Below are 13,951 nucleotides of genomic sequence, written 5' to 3'. Positions count from 1 at the left end.
GCGTTTCCAAACTCTGAATCATTTTTGTTGCCCTCTTTCTAGTTTGTCTGCATCTTTCTTAAATCTTGATGCCCAGAACTGGACACAGTATTCCAAATGAGGTCTGACTATCTGTAGAAGCCCTTCTGGTAAAGCCACGGCAGGACTGGAGATGATGCTTGGCAGGAAACAGCAAGAGTCAAGATATGACTGAAGACGTTGCACACCTGGAGACAAAGCCAAACGAGGAACACGAAGCAGTCACCACGAAGACACATGGTGTCTTTTGGTGTGGTAAACCTGCGCAAGACTGGGAAAGACTTTGGCAGGGCCTCCTGTGGCTCTCTGTGAGTCCACATGCTTGCACTGGCCCTAGTTTTGCAGGTCCAAGGCTAATCCTGCAGGTATTTTCCAGGCGCCTCCCTCTTGGATGCCCACTTTAATGTGGTAAGGGAGGTTGGGAGTGCCAGAGAAGCTGAGAGTGATGCTGCCAGGAGGCCAGGTTGTCTCACTGGGCTGGTCTCCTAGCAGGGTCACCGCAGGGGGAATGGTCAAAGAGGAGACACCAGATCAAGAAGCATCCCTGCTCTTAAGGAGTCAGAGTCACATCGGCAGAAGAGACTGGATCTTGGTCGTGGTGATGGGAGTGGAGAAACTCCTGCAGGGCAGCCGCTGGGCAGTGGTGGTGGATGAAGGTGACACTGGTGGAGCATCTTTCAGGAAAGCATCAGCAGTGTTCAGCCTTACTTTCAGTACTGTGCAGAAGAAGGCAATGGTGAGCCACTTCTGAATCTTTTTACCTCGAAAGTCCCATGATGAAACAATCCGAAATGAATCAAGGGATATTGCAGAAGATGAACTACCCAGCTCAGAAGGCATGCAACCAGCCACTGGGGAAAAGTGAAGGACGAGTATGAATAGCTCTGTTGCCAATGACGCAAGTAGATCTAATCTGAAAGGAAGTCCAGTGGCTGGCATGCATAGAGGCGGAAGGAAAGTCTGAGGCTGCACAATGCAGAGACAATTGGAACATGGAAAAGGAGGAGTGCAAACTAGAAACTGCAAAGCCACAAATGGAATAGCTCAGCATTGCAGCACTTGCTGGGAGTGAATTAAAGTGGACTGGAACGGGACATTTTCTGTCAGACAAAGTGTTTTCCTCTGAAAATGACAAACTCCAAAGAAATAGAGGGTCTCTAATACTGGGGCAAGCTGCAGCCCAGGGAATAAGGGATCCGTTTTTTAAAAGCGCAGCTTTTCCAAATGTAATCACAAGTTGAGGAACATGCAAACACTTCACAAAAAGCTGTGCTCCCGTCTGCAGTCTCCTGTGGGCTTGCAAGCAAGACAAGCTGCCTGATTTGCAAGTTGGAATCCAACGCTCGCGTGCCTCTGTTCTACGCTCCTGCAGAAACACTGGCAAAAATCACATGAACCCCCTTTGGCTTGGCCATAAAACCAGTCTGTGCAAGGCAGGGAACAGAAACATTTGTGATGGCTTCCTTGCATTTGTCTTCTTCAGTTGTGGAAACGATGTGAAAAGCTCTGTTGCCCTCTGGTGCCCTTCACTAAATGGAGAGAAACAAGTTTATTTTTCCTAACGACTGACCTGTATAAAGCAGTTTTTCCAAGGCCTCCTGACTAGTAATGATGCAACTAGATATATGAGTCACTGTTATGGAAAAAATCCCACAGAAAGCTCACTTGGGACTTTTTTCTTGCAAGCATGTAATTTTGCATTTTATCATCTGTACACTGCCCATACCACTCTGGTTACTAGGCACTCTATGAGTGTAATCTATAAATAAAAGCTTTTGTGGATGCTTCAGACTGTGGTTGGCTTTTAGGCCTGAGTCTATTAAAATCCTAATCAGTGATAGTAGCAATTTTATTTGGGTTTTTCCACAATTCTACTGCAGTTTCCCTAGGCTGAGCTACAGTGAGGGTCTCCAATTGTGACTTCCAACGAAGGGTCAGTGGCTGGCAACAGGAAGGGCCTTCCCTGTGGTGGCACCCCAGGTATGGAACAAGTTCCCCTCTGGGGCCTACCTGGCCTCAGCTCCTTTGAATGGCTGGCACCAGGTTAAGGCTATCCTCTATCATTGGGCATTTACTTAGATTTAATAGTGCATTGGGTCATTATGTTGGTTGCTTTAAAAAGTCTTAGGATGTCATTTGAATAAACTATTGCATCTTTTAAAATTTTGTCTTAAATGTGGCTTTTACAAATTTGTATTGCAATTGTTATTATATTTTTATTTGTGTGTGTGTGTGTGTTTAGGCTCCAGCACATTAATTCCTCTGCAGACAAAGGAGAAAGATCTGCAAACAGCTTTGCGAAATTTCACAGAGCACAAAGGGGCTTTTTGTCCCTGCAACTCTTAAAATTTATAAAGCAGAAATATTGGCCCAGTAGCTTTATGGTTCCTTTACAGGACAACCCAGCTTGTGCTTGCTCCATGGCAGAGTCCAATTTAGGCCTCTGAGAGCCACGGTGCAGGTCCCTGGGCATGTGTCCATCGCGAGGGTAAGACGGGCGACAGGCTGTATGAAAGCTAAAGCTCAGGTCTGTTTTACCTACATATGTAAGGCTTTCAGTCAAGTGGCTGAAGGCTGTTCAGAATCATCTGCAAAGAATTGCCCCCCCCCCCCCGTAAATGCTTCTCTCTTGTGAATTAGATCATGCAAAGAGAATTAGTCAAACAGAGAATCGAGGATATGGAATGTCACACTGATCACACCAGCTTACCAAATATAAAGGTTTGCGTAGGCATTACATATTGTGCAGAACCAGCAAAAGGGACGCGAAGGGCTTTCCTCTTTCCAGGTGCCTTGCACTTCCTGCCGCCATTCCCGAAGGCAAGGACGAGGGTGTCCCCTTTGCTGGAAGGCTTCGTACTTGCCAGATGAGGTAGGCGGAGACCTCGGAGCCTATGTTTTTCCATGCCCATATTACGAACAGGCAGGTAATGAGCTCATTATCCCACTCTTTTGGGATAATCGGATTCCTTCCGAAAAAGCCAAACTTGACTTTCTTCTCTCAGATAAAGATGCTAAGATTATATATCAGGTAGCCAGTTTCTGCAGGGCAATACTCAGGTTAAGAAAAGCTTATGATATTTAGTCACAAATCTATACATTTTATACAATTGAACTGTAGTGAATTTCAGCAAAGATTCTGTTAGTATCACCATTGTGTACATGTTTGTTGCATTATGTGTTTTAGTTATGTGGCCTAGGTTATTTTAATTTCTAGTGTCCATTACTTACCTTTTTGTCTTTAAGTTTGTTTTAAAATGTCATTTTAATTGGGGTAATGGAAAAGCATTGTTTCATCCGTTATGCTGGCTTACATTGGTTTATGCTGTAGACCAATTGGTTTATGCTATATGACTGGAATAAACATATTGATGGATGGATGGATGGATGGATGGATGGATAGAATTGGTGTTACATTTATATACTACACACACACACACACACACACACACACACACGTATAGTATTGGTGTTGCATTTTATGTGTTGTGAACTGCCCAGAGAGGTTTGGCTATTGGGCAGTATAGAAATAAAATGAAGAAGAGAAAGAAAGACAGACAGACGGACGAACAGAGATGGAGGGAGGAGGAGGAGAGAGTGCAATATCGCTCATAGCCTTGTACGATCAATAGCAGATAAAAGGTGTGCTTGTCACAAAAGACAAGAAATGCCACCATAAAAGGCAAAACTTAGACGAGATAAATGGTGAGCCACATGGGTCAGAAATTTGGTTCTCCAGCCAGGAAGCAGCTGCGGTCCAGATAGGGTATTTCACTAAGCAGACAAGACATATTTGCACGCAACATCCCTATGCTAATTCAGCCAGCCCTAACTGGGTGTCTTCCTGAAGGATCTCCTGAAGGATTTCTTTAAATGGAGTAGTAAGTGCAAGTTTAAATCTACTTTTACTATACTTACATCCCGCGTATCTTCCTTTCAAGGAACTCAAGGCAGCTTTCCTCATTCTCAGCCTCCTCTCCCTCTTATCTCCACAACAATGACCCTGTGAGGTCGGGTGGGCGGAGAGCCTGTGACTGGCCCAAGTCGGCCAGGGACGGGCACGGCTAAGTGGGGACCAGAGCCCAGATCTGCGCGCTTCCCCACCGCTCCCACTGGTTCAACGTAAGCCAGGGGAAAGAGGCCTGCATCGGGCCGAGTGTGATTTGAGCCTGCGGGGGGGGCTGACCTGGCGCTTGTGGCGGACAGCAAAGCGGAAATGCCAGCGGCTGCTCTGGAAAAGGCAAACACCATGTTAGTCGGAATTGAGAACTGAAAATGAAACTGCCAATGTTATACTCCCTTATACAATACTGTGAGGGGACTAACCTGGACGTGGCGGTGGGGGGGGGGGGGAGGGGATTTTGCCCTTCTTTTTCTGATCTGAAGATTCCCCCCTGCTGAAGCATAGCAAACTTCTGGTTGCCTGCACTTGCTTTCATGCAGTAATGCACCGGCCATCTTCAGCAAAACTCAAATATTGACTTTTCCAAAATGTTCTGATTTTGTCACGCAGCTCTTTTGGTTTCAGAGAGATCAGAAATGCAAACAAAATTGGAGTTACCTGTCTCACTGCAAAGTGCACCTTATCTCAGTTACAGCTTGTCAAGGTCGTTGGAATGGCTCTCAGTGTCTTGGCATTGCGTGTTTATTCAGAAGTAGCTCTCCCTGAGTTCCACGGCGCTTGCCCCCAGTTCAGCCTGCGAGGGGTGCAACTTCATGGAGCAATCTTCTTCATGTCTAGTCAGAAGCATTCCAGATGGAATTCAATGGGACTTCCTCCCGGGCAAATGGGCATGGGGCTGTAACGTTACGTCAGCAATGCCCTTCGACGTGAAACTGGCAGGTGAAGGGGGCAGCAAAGCATTTCATGCCTGTGCAAAGAAAGGTCATATGAACTTACATGGCCCGCTGCTTTTCGTTCTCTCGCTGGAAGCTGTCTGGGGGGCGTCGGAGATATTTGGCACCACAGTTTCATTTATAAAGAAAGCAAGTTGGGTGTCAAAATGGGAAAAGGCGTCAGAATGAATCCCATCCTTGAATGTGACCTCTATCTAGAATGACCATGTGCCCTACCTTAAAGGAACAGTCCTCCTTTTCAAGAGCTGTGCAATCCAAGGCCCATTTGAAGATAAAGAACTGGACAGAATCTGGACTGCAGGGACCTTGAGTGGGCCCCATGGCACTTGGAGGGCAGACGCCACAGGTCACCTGCTCACAGGCCTCCCTGTTATGGTGAGATGTATTGTATTTCTGTTTCAATGATGGCTTTTTTAAAAGTCCACCTGTGCATATAGATTCACATTTGCAAATGATTATTTATTTAAGGCTTTCATAAACTGTTCAATTAGCAGGCAGCTCTTAGAATGGTGTACAACAAATTAAAACAATCCAAAACAGCTAACCTGTTGAATCTAACCTTAGGTCCACAGAAAATTCTGATCAGACACTATGGCAAATCAGTGTGGACTGAACTGCACTGTCAGGACGAAATGAGAGAAAGGCATAATCTGCCATCATATGGCTGCTTAGAGTCTGACTCTATAGAAGCAGCCTTAGACTTAAGGTGGGGTTCCTGGTCCGATCAGGAAACCATGTAGCAAGTCTTCCTGCCCAGGTAAATCTGTGCACCTGTCCTGAAGCGTCTTCCTTCTGGTACACTTTAGATAAGCAAATATCTGCCAGTCCTGAACATTCCTCCTTTTGAGTCCACCCTAATCCATTCAACCCTTTTTGTTCCTTTCACGGTGCCTCTAGCAAGCCGCCTACATTCTCCAACAAACTCTGTATGTAACTGAGAGGTCGCAACAGCGTCTTGTACAGACGCCATCTTAGGAAGCCCTTTGGGGGCTGCCTGCATCTCTCACGCATTTCCTGTAGGTCTGAATAAACTGTAAATATTCTTTGGGTTGTGCACTGCCAGTGGATTCTCTCTGGTTTTTCTTGTGAGGACATTCCAACTCCCAAGTCCATTCCTCCATCAGACCCAATATACTATATTTATTCACTGATAATAGCTATTTATAAATATGGATCACTTTCACTGATCAGCCTCAATGAGTATTCCCAGTGAAGAGGAGACAGTGACACTGCAATCAAGACCAAGCCTTGATCAGCCCCCGCAAGACAAGTCACATCTGGCACACAAATCAATCAATGACAAGAACTCCTGATCAGCCCCACTAATTTAGCTGAAGTCTGCCAAGTCTGTCCATGTCCTGCCACAAAAACATTTTCTTGCTGATTTTGTCATCTGGATTTTGCCAAACAGACAGTTTAGTAGGTGAGAATGGATCAAACCATTCTCCAGTTAATCTGCAGTTAATGCCCAGATCTGCCAAATATCTCCTGGAAACCAAAAAATAAGAGGAATCTATTGCTATTGCTATTATCTGTTTTAATAAGCTGGGAGCCTGCTGTTCTCCCTACCTGAACAGAACCCCGCACAACAAATCCCAAACTGGTCATGGTGGGAAATCTTATTTAAGCCAGAAAGATCAGTGAGCTGGCCAGATGATAAAGCACCAAATCTGGAAAGTGGAATCCACCCCCACTAACAGAAAGTTGGCATCCTGTGCACGGATATTCATAGCGGAGAGGATCCCCAGAATAAACTATGAAACAAAGAATTGTGCTTTTGAAAATATGTACCAGGCATGTGTAAAGAACCAAGGAGAAACATACGTTTTCCCCACACCCTAGTAACTCGTGCTGATTTTATTGCTTTCTGAAAAGATTTGTTCACCTGCCTCAGGAGCTTCAGTTGGGAGGCCATGTATAAAAATGAACCCAGCACAGGATTTTATAGTACAATGGATGCTAAAAAAACAAACAAAAGCAAAGAGGTAGGGGAAAAAATAGTCCGCAGAAATAAACAGTTCTAGCACATTTCAGTCACACGTAAGTCTTCTTTGGGAAACATGAACAATGTGCTAAATTTATACTACAGAATTTCTACAGCTCTCTGATTTTTTAAAAAAAGTATAGACCACATAGCTACAACAATAGCAATAAAATCATTTGTTAAAATTTTAAAAAATCCAGTGAAAGAGGTTCGAAGTTCCACACTATGCATAAGCAGAGCACATATTGGAAAACATCATATGGCAAGTATAAATATGCCAGACAAGCGAATGTTATTTCTGCAGCTTTCATCCCATATTGCGGGGGGGGGGGGTACCTTGCTACTCCAGGTGCTGTGATTTGCACATAAGTAATCCTACTGACTCATTCTTTTATATTGTCACAAAGTGTCTGTTCTAGAACATCCCTAAATTTTGGCTTCCTACCCTTTAACGTTTTTTAAGAAAGGAATAATGTCAGGGGTGACAAAGTCACCTTGTAAATACCTTAAAAATTGCTGGGCAGGGTGAATTTGTGACACCCTCCCAAGAAAAAGGCAGAAAGCAAGGTTTAATTCAGATTAATTTTGCTCTCCCCTTCATGGATCACTGCCTTGTCATGGCGAAGGGGCTTGTGTAGCGCAATGAAGCTATGAGTTATGCTGTGCGGGGCCACCCAAGACAGACAGGCCATAGCAGGGAGCTGACAAATGTGATCCACTGGAGAAGGAAATGGCAACCCACCCCAGTATCCTTGCCATGAAAACCCCACCATTGCACTCATTTCACATGCTAGCAAAGTTATGCTCAAAATCCTACAAGCCAGGCTCCAGCAGTATGTGGACCGAGAACTACCAGAAGTACAGGCAGGGTTTCGAAGAGGGAGAGGAACTAGAGATCAAATTGCCAACTTACGCTGAATCATGGAGAAAGCTAGGGAGTTCCAGAAAAACATCTGCTTCTGCTTCATTGACTATGCTAAAGCCTTTGATTGTGTGGATCACAACAAATTGTGGCAAGTTCTTAAAGAGATGAGAGTACCAGACCATCCTATTTGTCTCTTGAGAAACCTATATGCGGGTCAAGAAGCAACAGTGAGAACTGGGCACAGAACCACTGATTGGTTCAAAACTGGGAAAGGAGTACAGCAAGGCTGTATATTGTCCTGTATATTGTCGCCCTGCCTATTTAACATGAGAAAGGCAGGGCTAGATGAACCACCAGTTGGAATGAAGGTTTCTGGGAGAAATAACAACAACCTCAGATATTTATTTATCTATTTTTCAATTTATATCCTGCCTTTTTCCTACAAAGGGCTCAAGGCAGCTTACACCATTCTCCTCCTCCATCTTATCCCCACAACAACAACCCTGTGAGGTAGGTTGGGCTGAGAGTCTGACAGGCCCAAAGTCACCTAGTTGGCTCCATGGCTGAGTGGGGACTAGAACCCAGATCATCTGAGTCCCAGTCACATGCTCTTAACCACTACACCACAGTGGCTCTGCACTGGATATGCAGATGATACCACTCTAATGGCAGAAAGTGAAGAGGAACTAAAGAGCCTCTTGATGCAGGTGAAGGAGGAGAGTGCAAAAGTTGGCTTGAAACTCAATATTAAGAAAACTAAGATTATGGCATCCGGTCCTCTCAATTCCTGGCAAATAGATGGGGAAGAAATGGAGGTAGTGACAGATTTTATTTTCCAGGGCTCCAAGATCACCACAGATGATCACCATAGAAATGTTTTAAATAAATAAATAAATAAATAAATAAATAAATGGTGACTGCAGCTAAGAAATTAAAAGACGCTTGCACCTTGGGAGGAAAGCTATGGCAAATCTAGACAGCATACTAAAAAGCTGAGATATCACCCTGCCAACAAAAGTGCGTATAGTCAAGGCTATGGTTTTCCCAGTTGCAATGTATGGCTGTGAAAGCTGGACCATAAGGAAGACTGAGCGCCAAAGAATTGAGGCCTTTGAATTGTGGTGCTGGAGGAGACTCCTGCGAGTCCCTTGGACCGCAAGGCGATCAAACTGGTCAGTGCTAGAGGAGATCAACCCTGACTGCTCTTTAGAAGGCCACATACTAAAGATGAAACTCAAATACTTTGGCCACCTAATGAGAAGGAAGGACTCCCTGGAGAAGAGCCTAATGCTGGGGACAATAGATGGCAAGAGAAGAAGGGGACGGCAGAGGATGAGGTGGCTGGATGGGGTCACTGGGGCAGTGGGTGTGGGCTTGGGTGGACTCCAGGGGATGGTGGACGACTGGACTTAGCAATTAGCAACATGCAACAATTTTGCTCTCATTTTAAATCCATTGTGGGAAGGTCATATTGTGATTTTTTTTAATTAGAAGGCCAGCATCATTGTTATGGGAAGAAAAATAAATGTGTCTGTTGTTATGCAGATTTTTTAAAAAAAAACATACATTCCCTGTTCTTGCTGATAGCTGAAAGCCATTCCTATGCTTATTGTAAGCCCTGAGGGGAAAATTCCAGCCAGAGCAAAGGTTTTCAGGATTTTGCATTTTTATAGCTTCAGGCACTTTCTCCTGCAGAGTCAGGATCGGAGGCAGCTTCAGTGCCCCATCTGCTGGCCAAGCAGCAGCATAGCAATCCTGGTCATTGCAGGATTAGTGCCTCCATCTACCAGGGCCTTCGTGAGCACCACCTGGGAGTCGTGGGGAAGAGCTATATAAGGAATATAAGGCAGTAAGGGATATATAAGGAAGCTGCATTTGCAAGGAAGGTGTCCAGATTGGCTGTGGTGCTCCTTGCCTGTTGTACCCCAAACATTTAGACCTTGTTCCCGCCCTAAGGCACTGCTCCTTTCTGCATTGCTTCCTCAGTTTCTTGACCACTGGCGTGCTTGGCTATGCTTTCATCGCTTGGACTGGACTCACCTCGCTCTTCTACTCCTGGCACTGACCTTGCACTGTTGGGTAACATTTAGGTTTGTTTGCAATTGGACTTGGTTGGTTGTCTGGGTCCTGGTGCCCATGTCAGTCAGCTGGCCACCCACACCCTGGACGCTGACACGGACTTATGCAGCCATCTCAGAGTTACCATCTGTTGGGTGGGTTTTAGCACAGCATGAAGTTGGCAGGGTTCAGACAACGCAATGACCTACACAGGGGCTGAGTGAGGGCTTCGGAACGGGGGTTTCTTTGGAACTGTTCGCTCTTGCCCTGATTGAACTCAGCAATGCTGAAACGCCATGGCTCATTGATCACAAACAACCCACCAAAAGGACCCTGGTTCATTGGCAGGTTGAGAACTGTGGTTTGTTCACCATTTCATCAACAACCCAACAATGACAACCCTTCAGTGTAAGTTGTTGTGTTCTTGGAACACAGTAACTTTTTTCTTTTGAGGAAAAAGCAAACAAACAAACAATCTGTGGCTTGACCATCTCTTGAAGATACATTTTAGGAAGTCTGCCTATTGTCCTTCCACCCCTACCCATACACCCCCCCACCCCAAATAGTGTCTATTTGGAAGTCTAACCTAAAGTCACACCCTTAGCTTGGGCCAGCTAAACAATTCCTCTCCTTTCCTTTATTGCCATAAACTGAGGCTGGATCAACACCTGCAGAACAAGGTGCATGATTGGAAGGGTGCATGATTTATTTATCTGAAGTTTTTGTATTTCATTTTTCAGACAAAAAGACTCAAAGAGTGGCTGACACAGAACAGACGGTCACTGCAAACCGTTGATGAAGAAATAAATTCGTAATGCTACCCTGCACTGTAACATCTCCCTGAAAGGCAGAGAACAAACATGGACGGTTTTTAAACTGGTTTCCGCTGAGATTTTTATATGCATTCCAAAGTGGTATTCCCACACCCCACCCAGTCTGAAGTGTGATGGTCCATTCTAGCCCCTCGACCATTTGCCACCTTATTCTATTGCGTGTGGAGAGTGAGTCTACGTGGTTACAGAACAGGGTCTTTCCAGTGCGGCTCCCAGCAACTGGACCCCTCTGCTGCTTGAAACCGGGGTGACTTCCGCATTTGTTAGATTTTGCTGATGGATGCTAACTCAGTGTCATTTGCAACATTTTTATAGGTTTTTAGAATTGTTTTTCTCTCCTTTAGATGACAGCACTTTGTATATGTCAGCTCACCATTTTGACTGCACCTGGTGAACGTAGACTGCAGCTGGTCAGTTGTGTGTCTTCTCAGATTAAACCCACTGAGTTCAGCGAGCTGTAGGGAAGCAGCACCTCCTCTGTCATGTCAGCATTGAAATATTCAGCAAACCTGTTCCAGAAGCAATTTCTCCATCAGGAGGAGGCTAGGCTTGCCTTCCTATTCAAGGCCAACCCCCACCCCTTCCAGCACTTTGCATTACAACAAGGAGTAACATATTGCTGCTGGGAAAATTCATTTCCCACAGCTAGTGTCAGGATTGCAATGGGATAAGGGAATTCTGAGGGGGACTGGCAGATGACCTCAGCTCCCCTGCCTAATAAATCGAGGGCCAAGTGCTGTATGTTTACAAGCCTGGATTGTGTGGTTAGATGCTACACCACTAGATTGTTAGTAAGATGCTAAGAAAAAAAAGCACGTTTATACTTTTCTAGCTCATGCGTTTGAATCTTTAGCTGCTGATGATGTTTTGGGATCTTCATGCGTAAAGTTTTCTGCATTCTTGTTTCCCTTTCATATGTTTCACATTTATTGTATGTTGCATTTGTTTTTCATGTTTTTCTGTGTGCTGCATTCAGCCTTTTATCATTAAGCAGAAAGAATATAGTTTAAATAAAGAATAGCTCGCCACTGGTGAGCAAATGGTTTTCAGCAAATCTGGCAGAAAGACAAACACCACCAAACTTCTGACACCAGGAAGTTTAGAAAATAGGTCTGCTTCTTCCTGAACTTGCTTCGAGCAGTCCTTCTCCTGGACTGTTCTACCGCTTTGCTTCCCTGAAGCATCACCGAGTTAAAGGGAACTCTTGGCAGAGCAAGTGGGTTGGTTGAGTATTAGCTATTAGTTGAGTATTAGTATTAATAACGAATATTAGCTATTAACTGGATCTGGCTAAAGCCATCTGGGATTGTTCAGGGCTTGTGCATCTCTTAAGATCCAAATACTGAGGGAAAGCACCATGCTTAGGGAGGGATACCTGGCTGGCCCGCATGAAGCCCCAAGGCAAATCGGAACATCGCCCACAGCCGGAGCCTCCTAGGTCAGCAATGGAACCGCCTGTATTCAGATATGCCAGTTAGCTCTCATGGTGGGAATTTCAACCCAAGAGGAGGCTGTCGGCGCTACCTGGCCAGCAGCAGTATAAAAGGAGGCTCCGCCATGCGCTCGCTCCAGGTTGACTGCCATTTGGCTGCGAATGAACTTATTCTTAAGAATAAAACAAACTTGGCTCTTCTCATCCTGCCATGCTTAACTGGACGAAGCAGCCAGTCCTTGCGTACTTGTACCTTCGTGACAGAAAGCCTGTTTTGAACTTAAGTATCCCTGAATGCACCAGCAACTGGGATAGGCAAAGGGAAGTGCCCTTGACCCCATCCTGACTCAAACCCCACACCTGGCTTTCACAAGCCAGTGATGGCCACCAAGTTGGATGGCGTTAAAGGGGCATTAGAGTGATCCATGGAGGGCAACCAGAACCCGTTGGTTCAGCTCCAGCAAGCTTCCCGGTGCTGCTTTGGCTTAACCGCGGTGAGAATGGAATGCCAGGCTAGATCAATCCGTCGTCTGAGCCAGTACAGTTCTTTTTATGCTCAGGAAAAATGGGCCAGACACAAGGGCATGCGATCTGGTTCTGTTACTTGCAGGAGGACGATGCAGGCCACATTGCATCCCGTGATCTGCCGATCTACTTTTTTTTTTAAGTTAAATCTTGCACTTCATTCCAAGCATTTGAGCAACTGAGCAGAAATCTTGCAGAAGCTCTCATCTCATCCATGTTTGCCTATCATCCAAGTCTCTCTCGTTTCTGCATGAAAAATTCCAAATTGTGTAACAAGAGTGGCTGACAGCCAGTGAGATCCATGTTCCTTCCTTCTGTGTTTTAACTTTGCCCAACTTTCTTCTGTCTACAGGTGAAACTCTGTGCCGGCTTAGCCAGAAAAAGGTTGCACAATTCCTAGCGATCCTCAGCCAGCCTTCCCAGCTTGCTGGGGGTCGTAGGATTTTTTTTTTTTTTAAGTTGTAAGATTTTAAGGATTGTGCCCTTAAAGGATTAAACACTGATTACAGAAAATAGAAGACAGGGATTGACACTGGAAAGGAGACACTCAGAGTCAGCTTGAAGACAGCAAAAAGTAATCTCCAAGAGAAGGGAAAAAACGGTGAAGGGGACCAGAGTCACAGTGCAAAAGGTCTCCTAGTTGCATTGCAGGCGGCACGTGAGAAGGATGCTGCCGCCTCGTCCGCTGGGATGCCCCCGGAGGGGCTGGGGGGCAGGGAGTGACGACAACCCATGGGGACCCCCGTGGTCTCGAAGGCACGCTGCGAGTGATCCTGGGAATAACCAGCCCGCGGTGGCTTCTCTCTCTCTCTCTCTCTCTCTCTCTCTCTCTCTCTCTCTCTCTCTCTTTCTTTGCATGATCTGCAAACCAATCCAGTGCGAAGTTTCCACCACCCTTTTCTTATCTTTTTCCTGTTCTCCCTCTTTCAACAAAAGGCGCTTAAATCTACCACAGGGTCCAATGAGACAAGTCAAGTCTCCGCTAAAATCTACAGACAGAGCGCAAACCTACTCTCACTTCTGGAAAAGGAGGCGCTTGGCCTCCGCGCCAAGCGCAACGGCGCGGGGCCCCGACGCGGGCTGCGGGCGCCGTCCTTGCGCGGAAAGCACGAATCGCGCGTGACTGCGGCGAGGCGCGGCCGCCCGGGCTCGGGGGCGCGTGCTTCCCTCGGGGGCGCAAAGACGCGCGCGGTCTGGGGGCGCCCCGCCCGCCGCCCTCGCCTCCCCTCGCCGGCCCCGCCCGGTGAAGTGCGGTGCAGCGCCCGGGAGGGGGCCTGGGCGGCGTCGAGAGCCGCGCTTCCTGGGAGGAAGTGACCCAAGGCCGCTGGAATGCCAGGCTGGCTCGCCCGCCCCGTCGCGCAGCTGCGGCTCCGGGGCGG

The sequence above is a fragment of the Varanus komodoensis genome, unplaced genomic scaffold (assembly GCF_004798865.1).
Source record: "Varanus komodoensis strain SLA01 unplaced genomic scaffold, ASM479886v1 scaffold27, whole genome shotgun sequence".
Lineage (NCBI taxonomy): Eukaryota > Metazoa > Chordata > Lepidosauria > Squamata > Varanidae > Varanus > Varanus komodoensis.
This window is presented reverse-complemented; position numbering follows the sequence as displayed.